The sequence below is a fragment of the Solenopsis invicta genome, chromosome 4 (genome assembly GCF_016802725.1).
Source record: "Solenopsis invicta isolate M01_SB chromosome 4, UNIL_Sinv_3.0, whole genome shotgun sequence".
NCBI classification, from domain to species: domain Eukaryota; kingdom Metazoa; phylum Arthropoda; class Insecta; order Hymenoptera; family Formicidae; genus Solenopsis; species Solenopsis invicta.
The window spans coordinates 751,181-778,042 of NC_052667.1; the positions used below are offsets into that span (position 1 = coordinate 751,181).

Genomic DNA, 26,862 nt, shown 5'->3' on the forward strand with positions numbered 1-26,862 from the left:
TCTCGTCAAGGGGCCACCAGGCTGCTCGAGAGGTAACGACCTATCGGGTCAAAGCGCGCGCGTTTGGACAGGGATCAGGATGAAGCATCGTTTGTCCTTAACAGGAAAAAGTCATCGAGGAAACGCGCTCGACCGCGGGGATCGCGGGGATCGCGGGTGAAGAGAGAAAGAAGAGACAAGGAAGAGATCCTCGCCCGAGATTCGATCGGTACTCGACCGTGCTCGCTGCCGGTCTCATCTCTTAGCTCCTACGAAGACACTGAACGACACCGGCACGAAAGAGTTCTGCGCGTGTGTATACATAGACATCGATCATTGTAGTGGCGAGGTACAGACACTCGCAATATCGAGCTGTTGGCCTATAGTCGAGAGTAGTCGAATCGTGTGTTGGCAGCGACGAGGAGTTCCACGCGTGTACTCGTACCTTCGGTATCGGGACGAAGGGCGATGGAATGGGATGTTAGGACGACGGAGAGGTGATGGAGGATCACAGCGAGAGAATGATGAGGAGAAAAGGACGCGACGAAGATGCGGTGAAAAGAAGGCGACGAGAAGAATAGTGGAGGGAAAGGGGTAAGAGCACCAAGAGCAAAAGAGTGACGGAGACGCGAGATGTTGGAAGCGCGAGATAGATAGAAAACGTGGCAAAGAAGAGTCGGAACGATGCGATGAGACGAGGAGAGAGTGCGGGAGCTGAAGGAGATGCCCAGATCGAGACTGTTCGGCGGAGAGTGGAGAGCGGATGCTGGCGAGCCTCGATGGGGACCACCTACCGTTCCTGATCTGATCTCTCCGTAACGCTCGTTCGTCCGTCCATCCGTCCATCCGTCCGTCCGTCCGTCCGTTCGTTCGTCCGTCCGTCCGTTCGTCCGTCTGTCCCTCGCATCGTTTGAGATTCCCAACTTGGGCCCGCGCGACCCGCTGTTCCCATCAATAACGCTTATAATATCTAATTAATCACAAATTATCTAGATCTCCTCGGGAAACGAAGTAAGGTTGATGGAAACTCGCAATGTATCGATACATCAAATTATCTTTAAATTACGCGAATATATCTCGGACAATGGTCAAGAAAATTTTAAGAGCTTGACTTCCTAATTTACATATTATTTGAACGTTATACGACTCTTCCGTGAGAATCTATGATTTTGCACGTGCAATACGGCATATTATTTAATGGTGAAAGTCTCATCCGATCGAGCTAGCCGATGCAGTTTTGATATTTGCATCAGCTCTCTTATTAAATTCAACATGCATGCCTCTTGGAATTTTTTCACATATTGGCTGTTGCACGACGAACGATGGATGTGAACGATTGACGTATGTGGTAGACAATTATGCTTGAATTTTGCTCGGTAAAAAAAATAGCTACGTCTAATACCTACGCGAGAACTCTTCCTCATCCGATAGATATACAATGTGCCCATACGCGGATAACAATAAGCGTCACCAAACGCGGCACGGTATTGCGTATAACGTGTATACATTCATCAAAGTTGAGTTTTCTGACGAAGCGGCACGTAGGAAGTCGCCCACGCGATATAAGATACTTATTAGATGTTTATATGAGCCATAAATACGTACATCTACGGAAGGCGTAATAAGTTTGCACAAAGAACAAACATTTGAAACAGTGTGTATGAATAAACCTAAGATGTGTGTGGCCAACGTATTTCTGTATCTGTTTATACGTATTCATGGAGATGAGAACATGTACAATTTTTTTGGTTTAAATATCATGTGCAAGTACTATAAATATTCTCACAATCGTTTTTGCATCCAAAATATATCTATATATTTTTTCTATAATTTAATCCCGGGAAATATTTAATCAAACTAATTTATTAATTAATTTTAGGTAATTCTTGCGTTTAGGTAATAGAAAGAAAAAAATGACAGATGATTTTCAGTGATGAGATTTATCCGTCTGCAACATCTTGCAACAGGTTGCACAAACGCACGGAAACGTCTACGACTCTTCGTACCGCAGGCATCAACATGATACGTGCCGAATACAATAACACGCAGCTAGTATCCGGCGTGCAGCCCAATTAAATTCAGTTGTACGGCACGCTTTTTCGTAGCCAACAATGAGACCAGAGTAGAAGCGGGCTAAGAAGATCGTTCCCGTGCCTAACACCGTGGAACCGCGACACAACGATACGAAACGGAAGATGCTAGATACCCATAGCCACGCATCGTTGCTCTGCCACAAAACGAGGAATGGCAAAAAAATGCCGGTCCAACACGGGTTAAGAAATGGCGGTTAATCGAATAAATGATACGCTTGTGGTGTGGGCATCGCTGGTGAAGCGGCTAGACACGCGAGCGTAACGAATCGCGTCGACCGAGAATTAAATTTGTTCGTGATCTCGGGCCAGCTCCTCACGATCGACGTATTTTTGTCGCCCGTGCCGCTTCATCGGAATCGACGTCTTCGCGATTGGTCGAACAACCAGCGGAATTACGATTTCAATAAGATCCATGCTATTCTACGTCCATGCAATAGGAATTTTATTAGCCTCGTAATTATTATGACAACGCGATAAAAAATTACACATAAAATGTTCAGTGTGGATGTTTGTACGAAATATATTCGCGCGTCTCGCGTCGTTTAAACGGAATTAACGATAAACAAATATACAGAAATTTGATAGAAGAGGAGTCTTACGAGCTCAATTCATTACGCAAAGTTGCCGATACGGTGTTACAAGATTGAAGACTGGCTCTTAAGAGACCAATACGGTGTTTGTACTACATCGTCTATAAATTTGAGTCAGTAGTCTAACACCTACCCTATTATAAAAGTCGCAGTCATAAAAGCTTGCCCTTGCACCTAACATGTCTGCTATTATTATTTAATAGTCCCATTATTGTAATTGATAAGTAGCCAGGCCCCGTTTGGCAGGAACTTGCGGTAGCAACAACACGTTTTATTACGTTGACTGTTACCGAGGGCGTGTGCGCGGCTTTTCTTACCGCCTCTTTAATGAACGAAACTGCTGCACGCCGGTTTGATAAGAAGTCGAATTATCTCGACACTTAAGACCGGCTTCTTTAGACTGTACTCGATACGTAAATTACCTATCGCGTTATACGTGTTCGCTTGTTACATTTATACTCTAGACTGTTTACTTATCATCTGAAGAAACTGCAACAAAATTGTATAAAATGCACCGCGTTGAGTATCAAATAGTGCATCATTAAGGTAAAAATGTTTTATTGCGATTCGTAATTAATATCATCATTTTCAAGAATATTTTTTATGACGTAATTGTAGAGGTTTGGAATATATGGAAAAATGTGACAAAGTTAAATAATGCATAAATTTAAATAAAAGCAATATATTGATGTTATATAAGAGAGTAAGTATCTCGGCTCATCATGAGAAAAAAGTATAAGAATCGATATTTTTTAATTTTAAGATCTTTGTTCTTAAAGTAAAATTATTAAAATACTTTCGTAGACCCTAGGAACACCTGGCTGAGGTAAAATTTCATTTTCCACGTCGTGAAGTTAACACGACCGTTATGCGCGCACGAAGAAGAGACGAAGATGCCGAGCTGCTGCATTTCCTGTGCAGCAGCTCAGCATCTTCAGCGTGCTTCGGGGAGGAAGATCGACGCTGGCGTCCTTCTCCACTGGAAATATTACCAGAAATTTCACGGACGCTGCTCGCGCAGCTCTGACACGACGATAGAAGTACGGAGACGCGGCACACAGCTCGTCTCAGCGCGTCTCAGCGCGTCTCAGCGCGTCTCAGCGCGGCTCGGCGCGATCTCCCGGGTTGCCCTTATGCGCTTGTATATACTAGCGTAATGATGGTTTATGGCCGATGGAGGCGCAGGCCCCGTAGCGGCCGTGTTGGACATGCGGTAAACCGCAGAACGTGGCCGCGGCAAAACCTACTCTATACGGCGGAACGCTGCAGAGACGGGAGAATCGCGAGTCGGTGGCTTCCTCGCTCACTTGTGGGACGGTGCGCGCGCGTTAAGCTTAATTACCTCGTCCGGCTTGGTCTTCACCCTAAACCTTGTCCCCTATAAGGGGTCGCGTGGTCGTAAAATTACCGTGCTTTCGAAAACGAATGCGCCATCTCAAATTATGGACCCTCCTTTCGATGCGCCGCGGCCATACTCCGAAATCGATACTGTTTTGTCGGAACGATCCTTGCCAAAAAATCATGTAGAATGTAGTAATATATTGTAAGGATGTTTTGCCTCTAAAAGAGAGTGATCGGATGTGTTTTCTTTTTTACAAAATTATTCTTAAAAAAAATTACTTAATTATATTTACGTACAAGAAAAAAATTCAAATAAACTTTGAAGCTCTGCGATAGAAAAACGATAATAAGTAAACGTTCGATAATTGCGCTATTAATTACAAATTGAAGAAGGAGAGAATAGATCGCGCATTATTATCGGAAGCATCGGTCGCGCGGTGCGAGATCAACACGATCGCGAACGGCGATCACGGATGTTCCTGCAATCGGCAATCGGCAATCGGCGGTATCATGACACGATACGAAGAAACGTACGTATGTTACGTTGTGTTCGAGGCGAGGTTCAGGTTCAGGACCTGCGTTCGTTTGATCGAATGCCGCAATGATTGCCTCGACTGATATCTGCTCCCGCATCTCTCCGGCTAATGATTATTAGCCGTAAGTCCTTCTTACTTTTGCCCCCACTTCTCCTTGTATCCATCTTCTCGTATTCATATATACAGGCGCGAGTATGAGATCGCCGCGGATCGTATCCTTACGGTACAAGCCGACTACATTGGGCTCACTACCATCTCTTTTCGATCCCTCGCCCCGTCTCTTCCTCGTACGAAGATATCGAGTCATCCAGGTAGGCAGGCAGGCGGGCGGGCAGATACACCTTGCACGTATCAGAGCCCGATCGAACTCGAGGGGGATCGTGACTTTCGATTCGTGGTGTAAATCGAGCGATGTAATAAAGTCTGATTGCAAAATGTATCGACCGCACGGCATCGGGGCGTGGGGAGGGGGGAAGGATACATACCGTACACATATAGTTGTGCGCCGCTGTGGCGTAATGCACGTTTGTTAAAAGTGCTCTCTTCGCGCGCGCGGTGGGTATACGGTACACCCCATCAGGTAGGTTTCTCGCACGTCGCGCACAGAAACTCATCGTCGTCTCGCGAGGCACAGAATCGAATCTTGATTTTCGTTTTCACGTCGACGAGCTTCATCAGAATCGATTACAAGCGTTCATACATGACGTGTTAGCTTCACTACATATAGACTTCACTACATTTTAACGAGCGTTATCGGTCATCAATTATCATTATTTCGACCATGACTTACGACTTGGTTTCGCAGTTTCGTCACGATGTTCGATCGTGGCACGCATAATTAACGATCGTGTGGTCAAGAAGCCGAGCTGAGCTGTCTTTCCGTTTCTTCCCTGCTAATTTTGCCGATCATTAAGATCGCGCCGGGTAAAACGATCAGAGTATCAATCAGATGTGTATCGAGAGATTTACGAAATCAATGAAATTGCTAAATTACTTCTCATACGTTGCCGAGAGTAATACGCGTTGCCCCTTCATCGCCACTACGACGATGTCGAGAACGATTATCTTTCAACTTTGAGATCTCAGAAAACATTGCGAAGAACATTTGTTACTACGAAATTACGATAAAATTAATAACGCTATACAACATGACATAGTTCTGTCATTCACAAATGATGCTACAGGTTTTTAGTCTTTCATTTAATTTTTAGTCTTTAAAAGTACTATTGAATTAAATTGTAAATTATGCGATGCACAGTTGGGAGCTAAGAAAAAATTGCGCAAATAACAGAATAGTAAAATTGGAAGAAGAAGAATTCTCTTAGGCTTATGCTTCGACCAAAACAAGTTTATAGATAATATATCTGAAATTGCATATAATTATATCTTTGCTAATAATATTAACGAACGAGATAATTTATTGAAACATTTATACAGGAAAAATATCTCGACAGAAATATAATGAACACTAATGTTAGATCACTTCATATACCGCCGTGAGCATCCCAGGATCTCTCGTAATTATTGACGTCGGGAACGATTCGTGACTTGAAAATAAACAGATAATACATATTTGAGACGATACCAAGCAAAGACCGCTATGATAATTAATAATCTGATTCCCGTGCATCGACGCGATTCTAAATGATTGTTTCTACTTTCGGCGGTTTAGATCTTACCTTCACTGTCGTTATTAATTGCGAATATCGTATGAATCATTGAGGTGCAGCAGTAACAACGAAGAACGCTCTCGCCGGGTGAATTTTTAATTGATCGAGAAACGCACGCGGATACGAGCAGATACCGACTGTGAAGTTATTGGAATTAATAACTCGGTATCCCGGCGCGATTCCATCGATTCTTAATAATCCCCACGATCCTAATCAGCCGCTCACGGTCAGAGAGAGAGAGGGGGGGGGAAGAGAGAGAGAGAGAGAGAGAGAGAGAGAGAGAGAGAGAGAGAGATATCGTTACCATTATTGTTATCATTATTATCGTCGTTTGTTCGCGTTTCACGTCGCACACGTGCGAGTGATAGACTTGGTCCGTTTGCGCGCGAAGAGGAATCTCTCTCCCGATCCGCGGGATCGAAAATTAATGACAGCGAATCATCGACGCGACCTATCGATCCCGATCCATCGACTGGACGGTGCCTGATGGACGATTCCGTTACACATCTCACCGGTTTTCCGGGGTCTCGCGCCGCGCGCGCGTTGCGCGCCGTTTTACCGTCGCGTTACCACTTTGGTATTCGATGAATCGATTCCACGCTCGTTCGGCGTCTGTTACGCTGCCTGGACGTGAGCACTGCGGAAGCGATGCGCTGATGGCGCATCGTGAGAGGGTGCACATCAGTTTTCGGATACACTCGAGCGCACGTTGCGCTACGTCATCGCAACGGATCGCACTTTTGCCACTGACTGCAATGTCAGTAGCCAATGGGTAGCGTGGGCAATTTTCTGGATATTCTCGGAGAGAGCCAGTTAAAAGAGGCGGCCGTAATTAACCGTAATTAGCAGGGATTCAATCTGCTCGTATCTTCGTCCGGACCGTTTTATCGTCTCGACCGTATCGACGGAATTAAAGATGCCCCGTCGAGATTTATACTGGTTGCTCCTCTGTGACCCTGCCTTGCGCGCGAGCTTCCGTTCGTGTTACTTGGCTGAAATTGATGGGAAGCAACGCGTAACGCGCACGTTTCTCTTTCCTTTCGTATAATCTCCATGCGGTAAATTAGAAATTGCGGGGGTTGACTGATGAATGATGCGCAATTTATAATTCACGCATATTTTAAGACAACACAGGAGAGAGAGAGAGAAGTACAGGTTTCAAAATGAAATATTATTTCTAATACGCGACAAAGAGAGAAAAATATATATTCTCTCTGTATAATTAAAAATTTTAATTTATTTTTTTATGTTATAATTTACAATAGTGCTTTTTTTTACTTTGCTTCTTTTGAGAGCATCTGCAAGCTTCTGGATATAAATAACAGTATAAATATAGAATATTTTAAGATTCTCCTCGTCGATAGGCAGGATGTGAAAAAGAACCGCGTTTGCCACGTGTTTGAGAGACGACAAGTGTGCTCATGTCTCATATCCTGCTTGGATCAACCCTTGTCAATGATGAAGAGTAATTCGGGGTGCCGCACCCTCGATATTTCTGTGACCCCTCTTTCAAACTCCAAGTGCATCGTCATGAATGACTATTGGCAGCATCCCATAGAAATGCAATACAATGCTTGTCTTCTTTTGATAGAACCCTTTGCGAATATTTAGTGTGATATATTTCAAATTTAAACAATATATTTATAAAAATAAATTTCTAAATTAATTCTTCTCATAAAGCAATAATTAAAACATGAAAAAATAATTGACGAAAAATTACAATTAACTATATTTTTTATTACATTATTATATATTGAATGTATTTTGAAATTTAAAATAAATTTCAATAATCTGGCAAAGGTTGAACGCATATCTTATCGATGTGCAACATTATCTTGAGCTATGCTACGCGTACGAAATTCAATCTGACTATCTGGATGCTGACATGTGTGGGACGTTTAAGAGATCAGTTTGCTGGCGACAAGGCTTCCCAAGCAAATATGCATTGCGCTGTGCGTGTACTATACTTAAGTGCCTGTAGAACTGGCAATCGATAACCTCCACTCGGTTTCGTCTTACACGGGTGCTGCGAAAACGTGAAGAGTAAACTATCTAGCCACAAATTTAGTCCGAGTCAAATCGATAAATCAGATATTCCGGTTACTTTTTTATATTTATTTCTTACGAAGCCTTCAGATTTCTTAGAATAATATTATTTGTCTGAATTTTCTATATTAGACGGGAAATTGATTGTTTAGTAAAATATATACATTGTACACACGGATCTTCTGTAACGTTATCTCATGACGTTAATCCGTTTGGTGGAAATCTGGGCGCTGACATAGCGAGGTTGAGAGATCGGGCTACAAGACAGGAACGTGGGACAGGTAAATACCTAGCATGGTGCGCATAGCATGCTTAAGCGTGCGTTTAAACGATCGGTCGGCGGATTCATAGCCTTCGGATCTCGTCTTACGTTTAGCGGAAGAATCGTGTACGCGAAGAGATACAAGGCGAAACGATAGAAATGGAAAGAGATTCCGCACGCACGTGAGAAGAGATACGAGTGCGAAATAGGAAATGTGCGTGATGCGTTCGCGTGAACCGTCTTCTCGAATTACGTGGTTTTCTGAGCAGTCGCATGTGCAAACGTTGGGTATAGATGTGTGACGCACACGTGCGGAATCGTAACGCGTGAACGAGCGATCCCCAAAATATATGACAGGGTAACTTGTAAAGCGAACCGTGTCATAGGTGTCGAATCGAACATTACGGATTATTATATCTTTGATTTATTAAAATTATGTTTTTATAATGAAATGTGATTGAAATAAGTTTTGTTTATGCCAAGAATTAAGAGAGTTCAAGTATTCTATCATTGAGCACTATTCTACATATGTATACGTGTTGACGATTAATTTTAATATAAATATTACGAATATTTATCATAATCTTCTTAAAAGACATAGATACATAAAATAAAACAAAGGCCTGTTCGTTTTAGTTAAATTTCTTGTACAGTTCATCTTTCTTCTTGTTTTCATGTTGAAAAGAAAAAGAGGAAAAAAGGTAAACTGTGCAAGAAATTCAACTTAAAAAAAAAACAAAATAAACCTTGAATTTGTATTAACACGTCACTAGAAGTATCCACTAAATAAAAGAAAAATTAAGACAAATAGCAGGAAATTTACGAGGCATTATCGACGCCTATGCCAACGATCGATGGTGCAAACATATCGGGAGAGCAGATGCATAGAGTGAGAGCTTAACCCTATTTAAATCACCTCTGGCTTGCTGACAATACTGCGATGATTACGACAGATGCGGGGACGCGCGTATCGATTTAAAAGGGCGTTTTCGCACCCTTCGGTGGCGACGCAAGCCACTCGTTTCGAGTCTTTCCCCTCGGCAGGGGCTCTTCATTCACCAATGTTGAAAAGCGCACAGGTGTGTACCACGGGGGTCCCCATTGAGACACAGGGTCCTTTTCCGTCCTTTTCGTTCTCTCCTTGTTTCTTCAGCGCTACTACAACCAGATGCGTCAGCAATGCAACTCTCCCGCGGGCGCAAAACACGAAAGCACCCACTCGCTCGCATCCACGGATGCATCTGGTGCTCTCATTGGAGATCGGCAATAGAACGGAAGATAAATTCGTATCAAAGGAGTTAGAGGATTTAATGCAATGTCGCAAGTGAAATATCGCTACTAATTAGACAATTAGGTCATGTGAAATGGATATTGTGTATTTGTTATGTCAATATATTTGATAAATTATATGAAAAATTTGATTTGTTGAATTACCATTTTTTTATATAACATAAAACAATTACATGTCCACATTATATTGTAAAAGTACATAATTTTTTTGACAATTAACAGAATAAAAAAGATAAATTTATTATTATCCAATATTACCCATTCTTTTATGTTTTAATACATAAACTATTTTTTATTTATTTGCTTTTTTTATTTAAATCGATCAATTCATAATAAATTATTTATTTTTTTGTATATTAATACTATTTTTCCGTTGAAAAATGAATGCACATGCGTATTTCACACAACATTTTTTTCTTTCAAATTTTACAGAGATTTGCAATTCAAATTTGCAATTAATTACTACATCAAGACTCGAAAAGAAATAATTACAATCCAGCATAACCTTAACAGTTTCGCAAGTACATCCTATCAATCATCAGGCGTTCTAGATTGCAGAATGCGTGGCGAAACGCACCTGGTGCGAACATATCTTGTCAGTCTCACGACTTATGCTCGGTGCGTTATCCCACCGATTAAAAATTACCGTGCAGACTCGTTAGTAGCGTATATACTTCGTAGTAACCCGATCGAAGGTAAAGCTACTCCCCGTGTACCTCCTCGTGAACGAGAGGAAGCATTGCCACTGACCTCGTAATATCTGGTGACTTGGTCCGCCACCGATCGTATCGAGCGCGGAACATTCTCTGCAGCAAACGGGAGCTACGTTAGCTCGCTGCGCGAAAGTGCACCTTCAGGTTCGCGTGTCGCAACCGTCGCGGCGTCGTGTGTGTACATACGCACGAATATCATTAACTGTTAAGATATACGCCAGGGTGACGAAGAATTAATTAGCGAATTACGCTTTCCGTCGCTGAGGACCGGTAATTAAATCAGTCAGATACCGCGACGCTCAATAAATTTTATATGCGTGCTGTTTCATTTTCTTATTGAGTACCTCGAATAGATACTGATCCGACACGCGTGCAAATAATACAAGCGAAACGCAAGTTGGATTATTACTAATGTAAACGCGCAAAATTGATATCGCGTGCGGGATTCCTTCGATTCCGCGATCGTTCTGAAAACACGTGCGTTCTGATCTCGAAACCGTGACCAGATGCCACGTGCCATGTGTCGCTTCGCAATCATCTCGTAAAGGGACACGAAGAGACCTTCATTACGTCGTTTCGTGATACCTACCAGAGCGACCGCGTTACCTCATCTCGAAACGAGTCGTCACGGTCGCGATGTACATACTCATCGAGAGATGATTTACTTATTCGAACTCAGTTTTTCTTTCATCAAAAAAAAGTTCAAGTGCATTTACATTTTCTCTCTTTCCTACATCCCTCGAACAAAATGCACTTGTCTGGTGCAGGGGCAAATGCCAATGTTATCTCGCAGATCGATAATTTTTGGCAGATCGACAGTGAAAGAGCTATCTACACGAAGGTTTTTTCCGTTATGCAGAGGAATGTGTATACATTACTTAAAAAAAACTGGCAAATATTTGTGAGCGAAATTATTCCGCGTAGTCAGTGAGGGGCTTGAAACTTGATCCTTTTGGTCAACCCGAACCGCCATTATGTCAATAACAGTCGATGGAATTTGATAAATATCTGGCTTCACTCCATTATACATTACGTAATACATTACTGAATAAACAGTAAAAGGTAATATCTATGAAGAAAAGCAAATTTCTTTTTTATAAATATAGATAATATCTCAAGTTGGAGTATATAGACAACGTTTGTAAATGATGGTCTCTCGTACGAAAATAGTAAAGTTTTATTATTCTCCATGACGTAAACCCGTCCCTATGTACGTTTGTATCGAAAGAGCGGCGCGGCGTGCTCGCGCCCGTACAGTAGGCGCACGCATAACAACGTGTACTTAAGGGCCTCGCAGGTATAGATTGGTATCGGAGTAACCCGATAATCGGCATATCCACCGAAGGGCCTGGTGCACCTATTAAGCTCCAATAACGACACGTAATAGCTCGGGTGTTGCGGCCACTACGATGGCGATCGTGGTATGGTACAGCGAATGTGTGAGAAGAGAGCGCCGCCGCGAGAGAGCCGCGAGAGAGCTCGTTGCGTAGCGTGACTAAGCCCGCGAATGCAAGCTGATGATGAGCCTTGGGAAGACGTGGGCCCCGAAGACCCACGTCTCGTGCGCCCTCCGCATGTCCGCATAGAGTCTCGGAATTCCACGGAATTCTGGTGTTGCAGTGGTCGTAGCGCCACAGGTCCCTGTCTCTCTCTCTCTCTCTCTCTCTCTCTCTTTCTCCTTTTCCTTTCCCGTGTTACGGGGCCGACGGACCGACCGCCGGGCCACCCTGAAATTATGTGGTGTCCGTCAATTAAAAAGAGTGACCGGCGGCCTCCTCGCCTTTCCTCGTCGTCGTTGACCGTATCCTTCCTCTTTTGTGTCCGCCTGCGATTCATATCGGATGCGGTACCCTGCTCTTACCGAAGAATGTGCGGGGTGGACGAGGAGGCGATTTTTATACAGTTTTTGTCAGTCTTTCCGTGAAACACGATGCTGAATACAGGGATAGAGGCGTGGAATCGGCGATTTGATTGAGGCGCTCAGGCAATAACACGTTAAACTGCATGAAAGACGGCTGTGCGACTCTTGTTAGTCTCTATTTATACACAGGTTTGATTATTTCGCTTCGAGAGAAAATTTCTGCATTCCGCTTCAATGTAACGTAGAGATTCTACAAGTTGTCAGGAAAAATAAGATGTCACAACAATGATTTATAAGCTTCTACTTGCTCAATTGATGGTATGAGATATCTATATGAGATATCGGAAAGTGAATACGTTGAAAGACGTGTATCCAGCTGTAATTACTGAAAATTAAATTCCTTAATTTTCTACGTTGTGAAGACGGCTTCTGCATTTCTCGGGAAGGAATCGGAAAATTGAGACATCCGACGCCTACTTCCACGCGCGCTTCGTGTCCTTCGTGTCGTGCGAAACGTGTATATACGACTCATGGCGGAAGGTGCACGGCGGCTATAACGAGGTCCTCCTAACACCTCGCCGTGGAATCTCTATATCCTTATCCACGGCAGAGAGCGTCGCGTCGTACCGTTATTATTCTTCCCGCGTCGCATTGGACGTGTTGCTTCTTTCTAGCAGTGAGAACGAACGAACGAACGAACGAACGAGTTCGTTTGGGTCGACCATTCTGCAGTGAGAACGAACGAACGAACGAACGAACGAGTTCGTTTGGGTCGACCATTCGCGTGTATCTGACGTCGAGACCACGACGGTGCATAGGCGGGCTCGCTTTTACGCGCGTTTAACAGCACAGATGATCGCGGCACACGTACGTACGCGTCCGATGATAGTGCCATAGGGGAGGAGCTGGTTCTCACGTGTTAATTATCGCACTACCGTTTATCGGGATCATAGGTGCGTTATCGTCCCCGCGATCAGCGAGCCTGCCATACGCTTTTCTTGCCTTCCCTTCTCTACGCGAGCGAGTTGCACTATTAATGACCAGCAATTCCGCTTGTCTATCGGCTAGGATTTTCAACGCGGAATTTTCAAGTCAAAGTACATCACCACACGCGTCGTCGCGCCGGCGCCGCGCGCCGATATAATTGCAAATTCTATTATAATTATCACTTTTGTAGGATTCATTAACAATTACATAGAAAAATTATGACGAATAATATTGATTTTGTTTGACAAAACTGTGAACGCATCTATTAACTAAAAAATGTTAAACAACGTGACCTCGTGCACATATTTATATCTTGTCCAACTATTGTACGAAATTATTACCGCAGGGGCTGCACAGTTTATATAAGTTTACAGCTCGTGCTCGGCGTCGTTTGCGACGAGCTGCAGAACGTCAAGTGTTAAAAATAACTTAATTAATGCGCGTCCGAAGCCGATGCGATAATTGGGCGGGCCAGCAGAATGTTCGAACGTAGAATTGACCTATGATTAACTCGGGATCCAATTAGTTCGTATTAAGAGTACGAAACGAAAAGCAATCGCACGCGTGTGCGTAACCGTGTAGTATATGACTACAGCCGCGGTTAAAATCTCTGTCTGTCGTTACCTCGGCACGAATTACCGGACGAATTATTCACGGTCCTCGAATATCCCGATAATAGATGCCGCCTATTACGCTCGTCAGGATGGGATATTACTCGACTTTTTGTGCTCGGCACAACCTGTCCTTTTAATAGTTCATTGTGGTCTCGTTATATCTCCTCTATTGCCGTAAGTAGTTCTCATTTTTGTTTGTCCCTAGGCGATCAAATGAAAAACGTTTCGTAAATCACACGTGCGTGTTTTTCTATTACAAAATATATAGAACGTAGCCGTTATTCGTATGAGCGACAATCTTAAAAGTTATCGTTATAGGTTCAAGAACGTGACTCGTGATGCAACTAGTCACAAGTACAATTACCATCAATACAGTAGCTTACGTATCATGTACTATATAAAAAAAGATATCTACATTGTAGATTATATTTATATGTTACTTAATTTCCGGTTTTCGCTGTTGCTTTCTAATTTTCTACTTGACTTTTTTCACTTTTAACTGGCGATACGGAAAGGCGCCCGCGCTGCTGGAAAGGTAGTAATCAGTTGGTTAGCAGCGATCTTCCCGCCGGTAAAATGTTGCTGCGCCCTATCGAGTTGTACATAATTGTGCAATAAATTGTTACTTAATTGAGCGCCATACCGTCACTGATTTACATCGTGCTTTCACTTCTTTCATAAATCGTTCGACGTATGTTGGGATCAGCGAGTCAATTGTAGGAAAGAATGCCGAGACGTTCGATTTTTCGCGATGTCAAACGAGAACCGTACCGTGGAATCTCAAAAATGATTAAAACAGATTGAAAGTAAACTGTCTTGCTTGCCGAAGAATAACTTCTACGCGGGTCTTTTAAATTGCGCGTTCGACGTATCGATAAATGATATTCTTGGTTAATGTAACTCGCGTGAAAATAAAACATCGTTTTATAAAAGGCCAATTAGCCGCACTCGACTGTTGCCGATAGCGGGGCTAGCGGCCATGAAGAATCGCTCGCCATCGTTATCCGCGTGACTGTAAAAATCGCGAAGCTTCCAATCGAGCGGAGTTACTTCGTCATGCGCCGTGCAGCGCGTCCCGAACCACGACATTGCAAACAACAGGCATTTCGCGATCGTCCGCTCGTCGTGCTGCAATCTCGTCGTTCATAAACAATACACGAGAGGCGAATCTCCTTGAGATCGGCAATAAGTAATAGCCATGACGGGTGAGGCCGAGCCGAGAACCCAGTGAGCAACATTCTTAAAGGGGTCAGCATCGTGTCACGGGAAGAAAGAGTTCGCGATTCCTCCTCAGGAAGTATATATAGAAGCTACGTATATTTGTTTGATGAAGAGTCGACTTCGCCGTAGAAAATCGAGTTGAAAAGTCCACGTTGCAACTTTGAAATTTTGATTTTTATTACATATGTATGTAAGCACAAAAATAATTGACAGTTTCGATATTTGTCATATACCGTGTGTTGAGAGAGACTGCTTATTGTATATTTATATGCGTCCTTATCTATTTGAAACTACATTCTTTAAGAAAATGATGAGAAAATATAGAAAATGCTGAAAACGTCGTTCTGTCACACATATTATTAATGACATATCATTAATAATTGGGCTTGTTTTTCACTGACGCTTTAGACATATTTCCGTAATTAAATAAACAAATTCTATCGACTTTTACGGATCATTATGATTTATTCAATAATGATATTTTTGTAGTAAAGAGATATCGCAACAATCATCTAATTGATGTTTTGCATAATATTATAAAAACAAAAAATCGAGATTCTCTGCTTATATTTTTCAAAATTCTATTTTTATCTTTTTTGCAATATTTATAATATGCTGTGTTTATAATGTAACACCGTACCTTGCAAAAAATACCGTGCGGATTCAAGCACCTTGACTTCAAAATCATATGTTTCGCGACTCTCGCCTGAGGCGGTCGACGTTTCGTGAATGAAACGAGCACTTTTCGACATTTAACGACCTTACCAGAAGTAAGGAAATGTCGATTCGACTGGATATCATTCGGTTCCAACACGTGATCCGACACAAATTGCCATCTCGCTTATATTTACGATAGAATTTTGACCATTTTTGTAGTGTCTGGTAGATAAGCGGGAAAAGAAAATAATAGAGATATATAAATTGCGAAGGGTAAGTTATTATTTTCAAAATGTTTGCGTTGGAAAATTCATAGACTAGATTAGAAGCTTTTAATATTTATTTTATTTGGAATTCCAAAGACACTTGAAATCCTAAAAGAAAATAGATGTAATAAATGCATGAGAAGAAAGAATTACAAGATTTATAGTAAGATGAGATTTAGATTTGTATCAGTACAATCTTTTTTTACTTATTTAATGAAGTCTGCGATAGATATCTGTGACGTCTTTTATGGGACACGAAATTTATTTAACTGTGTGATGTAATTATATTGTCAAATCGGAAGAAATATATGTGTATGATGACATCACACTATCTGGTTCTAACTGTTTAGGTTTTTGAGAAAAACCTGAAATTGTCTCCTGAACTGAGATACCAGATGTGTTCGGGGGATACTTTGAATTCGTGAAGCGGGCGTTCTTTCTTGAAATATTTGATTATGGTGACGAATCGCAGATGAATGAGATACGTGATAGGCGATAATACGGCAGTTAGTATGCAGCGAGTACTGTTACTCAATGTTAATGCCAAGGGGCATCATTGATCTCTCCCGTCGGGAATGCGCTGTCCAGGAACGAAGGAACAGATTCCAGCCACAGCCGAATCGAGAAAGCACGCTTACCCTTCCCTTCCTCTCTTTTTCGTCGGACAACGGGGTGGCGTTGCACGAAGAAGCCGACTCTGGAATGCCACGAGTCCCGATCTGAGCTGTACAGTCCAGATCGTTTCAACCTGTCCAGTGTGTACCACCGGAATAAGTCGATGGGGAGTAAGAAAGAAAAGAGCCGTGCGACGCGGGGAGAAGGGGAGCGAGAGAAAGAGAGAGAGAGAGAGAGAGAGAGAGAAGGGAGTGAAAGAAGAAGAAGAGAGAACGTAAAGGAAGAAATCGCTTTATCGTGTCATTGGACGGCCTCTTGTGATTCTTTGATTGGGGTTGATTCGTTTGCGAAAAAATTTTGATTTCGCGCGGATGTTGATTACGATCGATGCTTTGTAACATTTGACAAAAAATAATAATTAATCTCGAATGCAATAATTAATCTTTGTAGCAAGATAGGCGATAACTACGTCGCAATTAATTAATAATCCGGTTTTCAGTGGATCGTTGATAATGTCGTTGAGACAAGATAGCAGATCACAGATAACTTTTTGCGAAATCATATGCGAAACCATGCCGCGGAAGGATTCGGTAGATTAGGATCTAAAAGGATTCAGTCGTATAGAGTTGGTGTCGGTGTTAATCCGTTTGATTCGTTCAGGTATAAATCGGACCGATTCCTTAAATGAGGGAACGGGAGTGGTTTCTGCATTGTCGGCTGAACCTTTCGAGACGTGACGTCATCAGACGTATTTCTTTTCGGTCTCTTAATAGCGTCGGATAATTCACTCGAAAAAGGCGACGAGTGGACTGAAAGAAAAACGAATGTGTGAAACGGATGAGGCGGCGAGGGCGCGCGAGAAAGAAGGACGGATTGCGTCGAGAGAACGACAACGGGAGACGTCGAGTTTGGTCATACTTCGCCGGAAGAAATTTTTATGGGACCCCGTCTACGACCTCCAAGCTCTCGGCGAGAACGTGTGGAATTTTTAGATTCAACCACGCTTAACTCGTAAAAGCGCGCGCCGTAATTAAAAGCCACGGAGAGAGATCACCAGCGTCTTCACGCTGCGTGTCCCCGACGTTGTGCCGCACCGTTTCCATTATTGCAGCCGGGAGGCATCGGCGAACGAATCGTTGCGGTCACGTCATCGCGAAGCCGATCGCCGATGTAGATATCACTCGTATCTACGCGCGTGTTTAATTGCAAAATCGTGTCGACGATGGACGAGGAATATCGTGTTTTATTTTCAGAAAGTTTTATTTGCGGTAGAAATTGCTATAAATCATATGAAATAAAACACATAAGTTCATTAAAACGTAATTGATAATTGATTGAAAAAGAAGATTACGATTATGAGAACAGTGTCGCGCGTAACAGTGTCGCGCGTCAGACGCCTATTAACCGTTATTGCGCTAGGTGAATCTTTCGCTCGAGATTATTCCAAAATAATTACGATTGATCGTGCGACAAGGCTACAAGGATCGACGAGGACCGAAAGTATGTCGGGACGAAGGAAGCGATGGAAACGATGTAGGAAGATACCAATCAACGGAAGATACAACAGAGAGGAAAGAGAGAGGGACGCGCTAACACGATCGAAAGGACGAGAAGGAGGGACAGAGGAGAATGTAGGAAAAAAGAGTCGAAGAAGGATGAACTACCGAGGAGCTTCGAAGGATGGAACCTATGGAAGCAAAAACAGAAACCAGTCTCACTGGCTCAAGGCTGCCTGGGCCGAGAAGAGAGAGAGAGAGAGAGAGAGAGAGTACCTGGCCCGCTGGCGCGCTGAGCTACCTGGATCGTCCATGAGTACCTGTCTGCCTCCTACCTCCTCCTGATTCTCGCCTCTCTCTTTCTCCTCTTCTTTACGTTTCTTCATCTTTTTCTTTCTTCCGCTTCTCTTTCTCTCGCGGATTTGTTCATCTCCGAGAGAAGGAAGGGCTCGCTACGCGCACGCTCTTGCCGCTGCTACCTTTATCCTTGGCCCGTGCACCAAACCAATACACAGTGGAGAGTCGTTTCACGCAAATTCGTCCGAGAACGCCTTCTTGGTCGTACGGTGAAGCGGTGCGCTAGTGCCAAACTCGTTTCCCCGTCAAAACCGTGACGCGTCGTCCGACCGGTCGAAAGCAACACATCCGCGGGTATCGTCCCTTCTTTGATCCCTCGACTTGGCGAAAGGACGGAGGAGAGAGAGAGAGAGAGAGAGAGAGACCCGTTCGATTCTTTCCGCGTAATTATACGCGCTCCTATCCCCGACGCGGGGCGAGCCGAGGGTCACGACGACGACGACGGGCTCCACTCCGCCGAGGTGGTCCGATGTTGGTTCTCGTTTTGTCGATAGTTCGAGAATCCGTTCGGGGATTAATTAAGGATGAGATAAAGAGCAACCTTGTCTACGATATCTGTACCGTATCTATATGGCCTATCGAAAACAGAGATGGAAATTAATCTCTAAATGGGATACGAATTTAATTACATTTCATTTTATTTATATAAATAAAAAGCTGCAAGATAAAAAAATATGAATTGATTTACGAACTTATCTATTTATCGATTTAATAGACTGTTTATTATTTAAAGAATGTAATTTAAGAATATAGTTTTTTTTTATTTAAAATATACAAAGTTCAATTGCAAAAGAAACTTTGATTATATAAATATAAAGGAAACAATTAACTATGAAAAAATTAAAAATAATTTGGATCTTACTGTTCCATTATTGCATATATTTATTATACATAACAAGTGTGCGATACACGAACCATAAATATTTAACTGATAAACATCAATAGTTGCTTCCAACAAGTGGTAGCGATGACACGAAGCATCTCTAGCGTGTCGATATCAAACGCGTGAGAGAACAGTACTAAGGCAAGTTATCAGATTTACCGGTGGCTTATCGGCGTATGACGCGCTTAGAGTGTAGGCAGTATGCAATAACAGATCGCGATAGTTTCGACGTGATCGCGATAGGGCTGAGCATAAGTGACTGCGGGAGCAAGAGTGGAAATGTGTGGAGAATATTAGCTAGTCACTATTTATACAAGGCAATCGTCTTTCACAAAGACAATTATTCATATGTGAATATTGAGAGAGGTGCAGAAAAAGTTATCGTCACTCTTAAAATAATCGAAGAAAAAACTATGTAGCTCGACAGTATGTATTTACATATATCCTAGTATATTTAGAGTATAAGTATACTAAATTATTTGTGTTGTTATAAATCTTGCTGCAGACATTTTTTATTATGATATGCTACTATGGTAATTAAATAACGATTAAATGAGACGTGAGATAATTTTTTTATCGTGAGAGCTTCAAATAACACGCAACTCGCGAAAAGGTCGTTAACACTTTCCAACAACGCGCTAACTCCATCGTACTTGAACCGATCACCCAGTATAACAACCTCAACATAGAAACACGTAGCGCAAAGGGGCACCGTAGTGGCGATCGAAGCCAAGCAGTCAGCCGACCAGTCGCCAGTCGCGTTGTAATCGCAGAATAATTGAATCTGAGCGTTCACTACGCACACACATACTGCTTTCATCATTGCGCTCATTTCATCATTCTCTCTCTCTGTCTCTTTCCGTTTCTTTCTCTTCTCCCCCCCCCCATCCCTCGAATTACAGTCTTCCTCCGGTATCTCCCTCTTCTTTTGACTTTTCCTCCACCTCACCCCTTTTTCCATCCTTTCATCTCTTTCTCTCTTCGCGTCCCGACTCTTTATTTATAAGCGCCTCCAGCTACCGGCATAAATGCAGGCGAGGACTGCATTCATAAACCAGCTCTCGGACCGCCGCGCCGCCGGGTTTCCTAGCTGCCGCTGCTGCTGCCGTTGTCGTTGCTGCTGATGCTAGTGCCCTGAGTGCCAGTACTGGCAGTCAGCGCCAGCACCACATCACCGATGCAACCGACCCCGTTTACATTGACTGCGGCTGCGGCGGCGGCGGCGGCGGCGCGGAGAGCCCTCAGGGCACGCTACCTCGCTTACTCGAACTGAAACGCTCGCCTTTTTGTCCACCCTCTCCTTGCTCCTCCTAGTTCTCTACTCCGTTCCTCTTGGCGAAACACTCGGAAGATTAATGAACCCGATCACCGATCCGTGTGTCCTGACGACGTTTCCGGTCTGTGGATCCTTGTCACATTATTCGAATAAGATCTTTTTTTTATTCAATTTAATTCTCCTGGACGTATTACAGTCTAGGAGACGGATATGTACTCATTGAGTAACATACTTCGTAATACACTTTAAAGCGAATGAAGCAGGATCGTTTTAGAAGTCCTTTCCTATTTTAAAAGTCATAAAAGTTTTTTAAGTTCTTTATGTTAAGAACGCTTCGATTACAATGCTTTTAGACGCTTAATCGTTTGTCCAACATGACTTTTCGTAGTAATTAATAAGCGCGCGGCTATCAACGCAGAGGCGTTTCACAAGCTCCCGCTAAAACCGATGTCCTCGATTGCATCATTTACGGCCACTCCGTTACGTTTTATGATGGTTTGGTAGCGAGATTAGCCGTTCTCACAATAAGTCACCCATACGAGACGTAAGCTACAGTTACAGCCAATTACAATTAGACGAAGTATATTTCGTCTAATTTCATCAGTCACCGTGCAACGGTTGCAAGGATAACTCGAGGAATACATCGGTGCATCATTTTTATAGCAAAATACAATAAACGAAGCGATGATGCAGTCGATTCGTGCAAAGAGATGATAACAATTTCACGCTCCCGGATGGCAGAAGTTAAAATCGTGTAAGAAGGATAGAATCTCGAGTTATCCTTGAGTGCAGAAGGCTATTCCCTGGCCTTGGATGTCCGTGCGTTAGAGACGTATCGGAGTGTGGAAACACCTCGCTCGTTATTTTCCCGGCTGAAAGATACGAGCCACGCGTTGTGTAATGAAACGTAGTTACTTGCTTGAAATCTGTTAAACCGCGCGTGTATTTGCTTCTGACTTTATTGACTTTGTCGGTCAGCGACTGGAATAATCGTCCGCGCGCGCGAAGCGTATCGAAGCGAGTTCCATTAGAAATGATCGCGTAATGTAAATTCACGCGATCGACCAATTAGAGTTCGAAAAATGCGGATAAATTAGTCTATACTATGTACACTACTTCAATAAGACGTTTTGCTCGTCTTTTCCGCTAATGAGACTCGAATCGAACAATAATGCAGGGTGCGTGTAATTTACCTTATTTAAAATTATTGATTTTTTGTAGTTAGACATACGTAGAAGAAAATGTATATTTTTTAATAATTCCTTAACTCTGATCTCTTTAAAAAAATTATTAGCAGAATTGAAGAAACCACTGTACTATTTTTTATAAATCAATATTGAAGTTTGTCCCTTCCTCCCTTAACGGCAAGTAGATTTTTGTAAATAGGAAAGCTGACGGAAACGGAATACCGATGGCTTTGAGTCATCCGACGATGCGGACGTCATCGATTTCCCGCGCAAGCAAATCCTGGGAGATTACGCGTATCCTTGGGCCATAAGAAACAGGATCTTGAGCACGCGGATGTGCAACATTCTGCACGCCTTATCTCGCGCGTATCGATTAAGATCTGCGGATTCCTGACACGGAGCAATCCTCACACTGGCGATGCGCTTTCCTTTTTCCTCTCGCGCATCATTAAGCCGGATATCGTGCTCAATAGCAAAGTCACCGTCGGACGATCTACTAATCTACCGGCTGGCTACTCGGTTACTCTGCATAATCGCGAGTAAATAATAATGTCGCATTACGCATCATACGTAAATTGGCGTACGAGCGAGAACGCGTGGGTTTCTCGTCGAGAGAACGCGATCGACTGTATCGAAATGCACACATCTGGAATGTCGTTAACATTTTTATCGCGTTTAATTAGATGGCTCACTTTTTGTCTTCTACGCCTCGCATACCAGAACACAGCGGCAGTGAGGCGCGCGTAAGTGGTCAAGAAATTAAGTCGGAGCGATAAAAGCGAACGAGGAGGGAAACTGAACGATATTATTAACATAAAATCATAATTCCCGTGACACTTCGTTAGCACAGTTAATGAATTATTCCTGAATAAGGCGCTAAGTTACCGTAATAATATTACATCGAAAATGTCAACCGTCAGCTACAACGTAGTGATTTACGTAAACCACTCGGTAGTTTCGTTATCATGGGACGCCGATAAAATACGTTGGAGAAAAATTGAAATACCATTTTCATCAAACTCATCGTGCGGTAAGCCGGTTCTCAAGATGGAAAAGAAAATCGAGCAGAGTGGCACCGATGTACCGTACTTAAAAGAAAAGGCGAGTAAGTACGCTTGAATGGGTCGTGAGGCCCCGAAGGGTTTCTAGACGCTGCTTTTAGTCGCCTCTGATCCGTGACGAAATATTAATTGACACAAAAAGTAGTAACTCTTGGCAGACCGTCCCGGCACCTTACGAAACGACTCACTGCTATGTACGCTGCTTTTCTACAGACTCACGCTTATCGCCGTGTAGGTATTAATTCGTATTATAATAACTACGCTTGTGTGCGTAAAGGAGAACATTGTCATTATGACTAACAATAAGTCGTTATTAACAGCCAACCGTTATAATTGATACACCGGTTTTCGATGGATTTAGTATAATTGATTGAAAAAAAGGAAACGGCACATTAATCGCTTTATTTGATATATAATTGTATCAATCTGCGCCAACGAAAACCAGAAAACCATGTCGGTTTCTATTATGAACCCTCCATTCTTTTCTCTTCTTCCCATTGAACTGTTTAATTACAGTCTGTGAGAAAAAACTTTTTGCGTTTATGTTAATTACATTTTAAATGCCTACACACAGATTATCAATAATTATTGAACATTACAAAAAAAATTTTCTAAACTTTATTTTGCCGTTACTTTCTCTTTATACAGTTAAAGTTACATCCTTAGGATGCTATATGTATACTTTTATTGCAATATATATTCTCAGAAGATAAATGATACGGCAAATCAATAAACGGTGTAACACTAGCCGACGAATCTTTCTAACACCTCGATCGATACTTACATCAAAGTCGCTGCTGCCAAAGAATTTTTACTACCTTTCTTCCCCTATTACGCTTACCCTTTTACGGCGGAATATTACATAGGTACCGCCGATTTACGAGGAGTTCTTGGCGGCCGTAAAAACGGTTCGTGAATTCGTGAAAGCACAAAGAAGATGCCATATAATTTTACAGCTGCCGGCGCCCTCGTTTTCCATGCTATCGTCGTACTCATATCACGTGTATATTATGGACCTTCTATAGAGCGAGCTGAAAGCAATATCGGCCGGTATAAGCGGATCAAGCGGCGAGAATTTACATCTTCGAACGAAGGTGAAGCGACATGTGCTAAACACTCGAATCTACCATGCAAATTGTGCTTATATTTTTTCACAAACTTATTGCTGCTAAATTTCATAATGTAACATAACTGATACAGTTGTTTAAATTTTTTTTTAATATTTGCACACGTTATATGTTGATGATAGATGATACTACAATATCTTACTTCTCATTCTTATTCGCAATATCTTAATTTTTGCGGCTCAAAAAATTATCTTCTTTTTGAATACAATCTAAGCAAATGTCGACGGATTTTTTTACAGTTGTAATTGAAGAGAGCATTTCAAACTTAAATGAAAATAAATGGCATTCAAGAATAAAAATATACGAATTAAGAATTTATTTTTTCGTGTGAGGTTAAAGTCTGAATACGGAATTAACCGCGACAACCTAATCTTGAAATAACGATAATATGATAACTCGTTACGATACATCGAACGCAACGGTAAATCATGCCAGACAATTTGTTCGACGCGGTTCCGTGATTCCACGTAACATAATGTTTCCGCAATGTGTTCGCGCACATATCAATACACGCTCGCGTTTCAAGCAACGATAGATTACTTATGACACGTAAATATAAATAAGCCGAATAACAAGATGCGATTCGCACCGTTGAGCAATATTACGCGAATGTGAACTCTTTGATCGAACAGCGTAATCTTGATCGTCAGTCGAGAGTCTCGTTCGAGATGAGATTTTCTGAGGGAAGAAAATGACCGTTCCGCTCGAGGTCAACAGGTGTTCGTTTTATTCTTGGATGGATGGCATAGCGTAACACACATTTTAGTTATCTTATTGGATCTACGTATAGATATGTTGTTACGGAATTTGCAGAATGCCCATCGTTCACGTATCGTATTTTCTTTGCAAATTAAATGAATTCGGAAAGATTAACGTGACTGAGAAAGGACGGACCAGCACATCGCATCGAAAAAGTATATGAAGGAGCACGGCGCGGCGCGGCGGAGGACTCAGCGTCGGATTATTAATACCAGCTTTAGAGGCTCTTGAAACGAGTCGAGGTGGCGAAGCGTGCTTGCGAAGGTCCGCGCCGATTAACTCGGCTCGACGGGGTCGGGCGGATCTGTGGGGGGGCTCGAAGGGGACTACGATGGTCCACCGTCTCTCGCGAAGCAGTGGAAGTGAGATAAGTCCTAAGCGCAATTTTTAACTCTTAATATTATAGCCAGAATCCTACCTTTGCTACACAGTCACTTTATTCAAATCTCTCAAAATCCTTTTATATTTTTATGATTCTCTTTATATCTTAAAATTTTTTTAGAATTTACACAAGCATAAAAAGAATTAGAAACGTACTTGATAATAATGGTGATGCCTGCGTGCGACTTGTGTGATGTAAGAAAAAAAGTCACGATGTAAAGAAAAAAGAAATTGACATGCAAATCGAAGAAATTGTCTCGTAACGCGCATCGCACATCTTACATGTTTATCATGTACAAAGAATGCGGTGAGACACAACTTGATCCGTGCTATCGAGATATACGAGACACGATGCAAAAAAATGTTAATTGGTTAATTAAAACGTTTTCGTGCGTTTTTCACTTTAGGATATATTTAGATAAGCCGTGTGTCTCCTATGGCGTGTGTTTCTTTGGGGAAGAACCGGACCATGATTATACTCCGTTGTCCCTCTTCCCTTCACAGTTTAAGAGGAAGATAAGTTCAGGATGGACCAAGTGGTCCTCCCGGTGTTGTATTTAAACAGCCGGTACCAATGGCTCGATCGTTCGAATCTCGTAAATTTTCAGTGTAAATAATTTTAATAGATTCGAAAATGTAGTGAAAGATATTACAATGTAATATGTAAATTTATAAGGAAAAAATTGAAAATTCTACGAATTTTAACAATAAAATAAATATATATAATATACAAGTATAATGTGAAAAAATATTTATACGTGTTACATAAAACAGCATCTATTTAAATACAGAGAAATTTTCACTGGAGAAATATTCCCGATCATAAGTTGTTACTTAATTATCATTTAATAGCTACATGACATTGCGAATGATACTGGTTTAGTGACATTGAAACGATCGTAGAAAAATGAATAGTAAAGTTTGTACTCGGAATCTAGAACGAACAGCGGGGGCGAATATGTATCGAGTCGAGTCATGTTAAGACATAGTTTCTCCGCTTTCGTTGCGCAGCCAATATTATTACTCTAGGTGTATTATGCGTGTCGATTACGTAAGTCGGCGCAATTTACATTATTCGCCGCGACCAGACACTTAATGAAAATCGCGCCGAGAAACTGGCACGCGATTATAATCTTGACATTGATCGCAGATAACGCCCAACGCCAGTCTCTATCATCGATCATTAGTTTCTACCGAACGTCTACCTAGATTCTGAGGCGGTCTGAAAAACATTCCGAACGGTGAAAACCGACATCACCGTAGAGTATGAAAGGCCGGCTCGTTTATTCGTCCATATAATGCGGAATGACGTGTGGAATAGTATTGTATGAAAGGAGAAGTCGCCAGCTTTGAGAGAGATTTTATAATCCCCTACTTTTTGGCAGCACATGTGACTAATCCGAAAATAATAAGTTACTTTAACATACATTTTGTTTAATTCCCTAATTTTTGATATTAATTTAATTATTAAGAAATATTTATTTTTTATCACATAAAACGTACACATACAACTCTTTTATAATTTATTTAATCTATGCATACTGTGTCGTATACAATGCATCTTTTATTGAAAAAAAAATTAGATGTAAAAACA

General features: G+C 42.1%; 2 protein-coding genes across 3 annotated transcripts in view; one reads left to right on the forward strand and one right to left on the reverse strand.

Annotated features, from left to right (window-relative positions):
- Positions 1 to 26,862, reverse strand: part of LOC105195832 — a 109,955-nt gene that overhangs the window by 24,043 nt on the left and 59,050 nt on the right. The gene's annotated exons all lie outside the window — the stretch shown is intronic.
- Positions 1 to 26,862, forward strand: part of LOC105195790 (protein jagged-1) — a 99,468-nt gene that overhangs the window by 19,573 nt on the left and 53,033 nt on the right. The gene's annotated exons all lie outside the window — the stretch shown is intronic.